At 35.2% G+C, this 6,452-nt stretch overlaps 1 long non-coding RNA gene across 1 annotated transcript in view; it reads right to left on the reverse strand.

The window, feature by feature from the left end:
* Positions 1–5,963: 5,963 nt before the first annotated feature.
* The window catches only part of LOC147007376 (uncharacterized), a 1,220-nt gene continuing 731 nt past the window's right edge, over positions 5,964–6,452 (reverse strand). The window contains exons 3-4 of the long non-coding RNA XR_015054221.1: positions 6,324–6,381; positions 5,964–6,109 (exon numbers count right to left, since the gene is read on the reverse strand). This is a non-coding gene — a long non-coding RNA (uncharacterized LOC147007376). The remainder of the gene's footprint in view (positions 6,110–6,323; positions 6,382–6,452) is intronic.

Below are 6,452 nucleotides of genomic sequence, written 5' to 3' on the forward strand. Positions count from 1 at the left end.
GGTTTCAAAAGTTTTGACATCTTTTTTCCTAAATAAATACAAGTATGGAAGCAATTGATAGTATCTATGATTTGGATGATACTATTATTATCTCAAACTCCACTAAAAAAGAAGATTACTTCAAGGTAAATGCAATAACTGGAACAGACTGGAATACGAATGGTACAAAAAGTTTTGAAATAAATAATCAACAAACCTATTTGAATCTCTCCGAAAGTTTCTTGTTGTGTAAATTTAAATTCACTAAAGCTGGGAATAACACAAACGCTACACTTGTAAATGGTTTCTTCTGGAAAATGTTTGATAGTGTGCGTTTGTATATTGGAACACAAGAAGTTGAAGCGGTTGATTATGTCTCTGCTGTATCTGAAATGATAAAATTTACACTCTATGCATTCAGTGATAGAATGGGAAAGGGGTCTGTCGAAGGTTTTATTCCTGATATGTCAACGGGAACAAACACAGACCCTGGATATACTCAAAGGAAAGGAATGTATAATGATGATACAAAAACAGAAAATATTTTTACTGTGGCAGTTCCTCTTAAAGGTATATTTGGACTTTGTGATCATGATAAAGTTCTGTATGGTCTTAAAATTAGATTTCAACTACAGAGGAATGATAATGAAAATCGATTGCTTTTTGGTGTTGGTAGTGCTTTTGGTGAACAGAATAAATTTGTAATTGAGGAGATGAGTTGGTATATCAGTGAATATACTCCTAATCTTAAAACAGAAGAGATGTTGAATCGAAGACTTAACTCAAAGAAACCACTCAGTGTATCATACCTCAAAAGAAGATGTCAACACGTTAAACTCAATCAAACTACTTATACGTGGAATTTGGGTGTTCTGGAAGGAAAGCCACGATATCTGTGGATCATTTTTAAAAAGCCAGATGGTGATACTGCGACTGATAAGAATAATGCATTGAGTGATAATGCTAAGGTGAAACAACTTCGCGTTTCTCTAGATGGAACATTTTATCCACGAGATAGATTGGAAATTAATTGGGAAAAAAATGATTTTGCTGAAGCATACAAGTCTTACCAAAAGGTGTGTGAAAGTAATGGAAATAAAGAACCTATTTTTGATATGACAGCATTTAAAAGTTTGTATACAATCTATGCATTTGACCTGAGCGCGCAAAAGGAAACTATAAAGTCTAATCGAGTGGATACTTCCCTATACATTGAAAGAGGAGAGAGTGAAGAAGTTGATACATATTGTTTGCTTTTGGAAGAAACAGAATTGCAGATTAATACAGATAATGGTGTGATGATTAGTCTCACATAATTTTTTGTTAAATAAATGAGTGGCAAAGTACCAACTGGGGTATATGTTAATCAAATCAATCTTCATAAACTATCATCTTGTGTTCAAAATCAAAAGCCTTGTACGATTAACGTTAATACAATTCAGAGAAAAGGAGCAGTAAGAATTGATGTTTTGCTCACAAGAGAACAGGTTAAAATCTTGAATGACACTGGCTCACTTAAAATTAAAATGACAAAACCAATGTTGAAAAAATATTCAATAAGAGAGACGAGTGGAGGATTTCTCCCATTTCTAATTCCTTTATTTGCTGGTTTAAGTGCGGTTGGAGCATTGACGGGTGGTATTTCAACAGCGGTGAAAACTGCCAACGAAAGGAAGGCTCAACTCCAGGCTCAAAAAGAATTGGAAAGACATAACAAAGAGTTGGAGAAACAAATTAGTGGAAGTGGTGTAATTGTAGATTTTGCTGAAAAACTTGAAGGTCTGCCTGATAAAGCGAGATTGCGAGTTGGAGATATGCTTTCTTCTATAGCACAAGCAGGTGTAAAATTAACGAAAAGAGGTAATGGATTATATCTTTCTCATAAATAAATGAGCATTGATGAGTGGTTGGAAAAATTTGGAAAGAATACAACATCAAATTTACAACTTGACAAATATTGTAAGAAATTAAAAATTCATAATGTGGTTATTTGTATGAGAGATGAATTAACAAATGTGCCGAAACATACAAAGAATATTATTATGAACTTAGAAGATAATAATGGGAACGGTTCTCATTGGGTTTGTATTTTTAATAGTCAAGACAAATATTATTTTGATAGTTTTGGTCTTCCACCACCTGTTGAAGTCATAAAATTCTTACAGAATGGTGTTTATCAAACATTTCAAATCCAAGAATTACATTCCAAGTGTTGTGGTCAATTATGTCGATATGTGTTATTTCAACTCAACAAAAATAAAAATTTTTATGATATTATTTTTAATCTAATATAAATGACATGTTGGTAAAGATGGTTCTATCTTTGGTGTATCTCAAGAACTGGATATTGATTTATCAAATTATTACACAAAGGCACAGGCTGAATGACATAAATATAATATAACCAAAAATATTAACATGAAAAATGCTTTTAAATTAAAAAATTATCCAAGCCCGACTGACGCGAATGACTTGGTGAGATTAAGCGATTTATCACAATATATATCCTTAAATAAAACGGCTGTGTATTCCAAAGATACAGAAGTGTTGATATTATCTCCAGGTCATACAGAATTCACAGTTCGAATTAAAATAAATTTTTATAAAGAAGGGCGTATCGTTTGTATGAGAATAGAACAATGGGGGTATGATATGAATGATTTAAGGTATAATTGGTCATTTAAAATTAACCTCGAAGACCTGGAACAATTAAATCAGTCTCGTAAGGAAGAATATTATCCACTTGGTATCGAGAATGAGTTTTGTGGGGCTACGATTAGTAAACAACAAATAAAAGAATTTAATAAGGGTAAATATAATAATGGTTTTGCCCTTGTTTATCTCATGAAAACAGAAAAAAACAGGATTATATATAATAAGTAAGGAAATACAAAATGATTTAACTATGGGAAGATGGGGAGGTGTTTCGTGCCATAATATTATTCTAAGATATATTTCTAATACATAAATGACAGCAAGAAGGCTTCAAGAAAATTATCATTTCTGTGTTCAAGCATACCTTCAAGAAAAGGGTATTCAGTATTTTAATAAATATGTTCTACAACATAAGAATGAGGTATTTTCAATAAAAGATTGGCATTATGCTGATGTTGATAAACCGACAACTTTAGATTTAATTAGAATGTTAAATAATGAAAAAATTATAAAGTTAAGAAAAGGTAAGGCTCTTTTAGAAATTCAAAAGAAATTTTATTGGTTTCCTATTGTAAAAAAAATTATTTTGGATACAGGAATAACAAGAAATCCTGATGAATATATGTATAATATTCTTTGGGGTGTAAGCGATTCAAGGATAGTAAGGGATGAGGAAGGAGTTGAAGAAGAGAGGGAAGAGGAGGAAAATGAGAAGAGAGAGAAGGAGGAGAGGGAGAAGAAAGAGAAGGAGGAAAGAGAGAAGAGAGAGAAGAGAGAGAGGGAGGAAAGAGAGAAGAGAGAGAGGGAGGAAAGAGCGAGACAAAATAAATATCAAAATATGGAAACCAGTGAGATTCAAAAAAGATTGGTGGTATTCCAGAAAATAACTCAACCCACCGAGGAGGAAAACAAAGAATTGACAAGTCTATTTGCAATACTTTCGACAAGACTATTGTCATCGACAAGCTATTCATTTTAATTCAAGTTTTTTCTTAAATAAATGGAGGAGAGAGTGAAGGCATTTCTAAAGATTCTTTATGTTTTAAAAATTAAGATCCAAATGTGCATGTTGGAAACTAAAAAGGTTTTTGCACTCTGCAGGAATTTTTCACATAAATAAATGAGTTATTGTCTCAAATGTAAAAAGAAAACTAATACTAAAAATATTTCATATATTAAAAGTAAAAATAACAGGGTTATACAAAAAGGTATATGTTCAGTGTGTGGTTCAAAAAAAAAATCAATTTATCTCCAAACACAAACTCGGAGGAGATATACAAAAGTTTTTATCAGAAAGTAAATTTACAACTACTGGAATACCAGGGGAATTACATCTTCCAGGGTATTCTTTCTGTGGTCTAGGTACAAACTTGGATAAAAGATTAGATGAGGCAGACAATCCTAAATCCTGGAGTCAGCCTATCAATAGAGTTGATGAAGTGTGCATGAGACACGATATTGATTATGGGAATACCACAACGTTGGAAGAAAAGCATGAAGCCGATAGAGAAATGTTGTATAATTTGTCTCTGATACAAAATCCAACCTTGAGAGAAAAAGTTGATCGGTTCATTGTGAAGAAGATGATCAGTGCTAAATTGAAACTTGGGCTTGGAAATTCAAAAAACTTATAGGCTCTAATGATGCCATTAAGACTGAAGAGCAATTAGCTGATGAATTACATAAAACTATATTCACAAAGTTTCAGAGAAGGAAAGTTTATTCCAAGGAAGTAGATTATATCTGGTCTGCTGATTTGATTGAACTCAATAATGATAAGGGGTACAAGTATGCTTTAACCGTTATTGATTTGAGGAGTAGATATGCGTGGGTTGTCCCTTTAAAAAACAAAACAGGTAATACTCTTATGTTAGCTTTTCAACAGATATTTAATAAAAGTAAGAGAAAACCTAAAAAATTGTGGACTGATGAGGGAAGAGAGTTTTATAACAAGACATTTATGAATTTTCTAAAAAATAACAGTATTACTTTATACAGTACCTTTAATGAAGGGAAGGCAGTTGTTGTTGAACGTTTTAATCGTACCTTAAAAGAGAGACTATATAAAAAATTCACACAACTCGGTTCACAACAATGGTCATCTTTTATTCAGGATATTGTGGATAAGTATAATGACACGATTCACACGGCAACAAATATGAAACCATCAGAAACATTTACAAAATTAAAATATGAAAAAGAGATTAATGTCAGAAAACCTAAGTTCAAAGTTGGTGATATCGTAAGAATATATAGGTGGAAATCTCATTTTGAAAAGGGTTTTACTGAACGATGGACAAAAGAACTTTTTAACATTGTTGATGTTATAGATACGGTTCCTTGGACTTATAAAATATATGATTTGGAAGGGGAAGAGATTTTAGGTTCATTTTATTCACAGGAATTACAAAAGACAGATAAATTGAAAATTTTTGACTCCGCCCCTTTTGACTCCACCCACACAAGCCCCCACCCACACAAGCCCCACCCACACAAACCCCACACAAACCCCACCACACACAAACCCCTCACAAGCTCCAATAAATTGAAATTTTTTGACTCCGCCCTTTTTGACTCCACCCACACAAGCCCTGCCCACACAAACCCCACACAAACCCCACACAAACCCCACACAAGCTCCACACAAGCTCCACACAAGCTCCACACAAGCTCCACACACACAAGCTCCACCCATATTCATCATATTCACATAATTAGTGATTAGTTAATTAGTTCCCCACACACAACATGTTTATTTAATTAAAATTATCCACCCATCCACACAAGCTCCACTCATCCACCCATCCACCCATCTCTCCACCCATCCATTGATCCACACAAACCTCATCCACATTCGCCCCTCCCACATAAGCTCCACCCACATAAACCCCTGCCCACATAAACCCTGCCCACATAAACCCCTCCCACATAAGCCCTGACTACACAAGCTCCACACAAAAACTCCACACACATAAACCCTGTCCACATAAACCCTCTCCCACACAAGCTCCACCCACATAAACCCCGCCCACACACACGCCGCCCACACAAGCCCCACCCACGGCCCCGCCCCACACAAGCTCCACCCACATAAACCCCTCCCACACAAGCCCCACCCCCACACACACCCCGCCCACACAAGCCCCACCAAGCCCCGCCCTGACACAAGCCCCACCATGCCTGTGCGCCCCCCACCTTTGACCCACCACCTCCCTCATCCCACCCCCCACCCTTCCCCACACACACATGGGGAGGGGGGGGATGGGATGAGGGGGTGATGGGTCATTGGGGGGGCACACCTACCCTCCCTTCATGTCTTGATTCTTTTTTTGTAATTCAGAATCAAGTAATTGTATACAAAATAAATATAATTTATTAATATTGAAAATATTAAATATTCATTTGCGAGAATGTATAATCTTTCCCAGCAATCTTCTCCAGATGTCTTGTGATTTCGAAACTCAGACACCATATTCTGTTTTGAGACAAAAAGTGGATAATAATTACATGGTAATATGAGTAAGCCTCGTTGACCACTGAATTAACACACCAGGAGCCTGTCATCCTTTCAAGGTCAATAAAATTAATTCCAGTGTACTGACAAAACAGCGTCCAAACTAATGATGCAACCAACATTAGACGACATTCTAAAGAGAGAGTGATATTAATAATAATTCAGAAACATTTACCTCCAGAAAATCATGTGTTGTACAAGATTGCTTCAACAGCTGATGTTGTGTGATAGTGCTGAAAAAAAAAAATAATAAGTCAAGGGTATAGATGAAGAGACAGACAGAGAGAGATACAAACAGACAGGG

This window comes from Eptatretus burgeri, unplaced genomic scaffold (genome assembly GCF_056783735.1).
Source record: "Eptatretus burgeri isolate ZD-2024b unplaced genomic scaffold, Ebu_testis_v1 Ebu_testis_scaffold_227, whole genome shotgun sequence".
NCBI classification, from domain to species: Eukaryota; Metazoa; Chordata; class Myxini; order Myxiniformes; family Myxinidae; genus Eptatretus; species Eptatretus burgeri.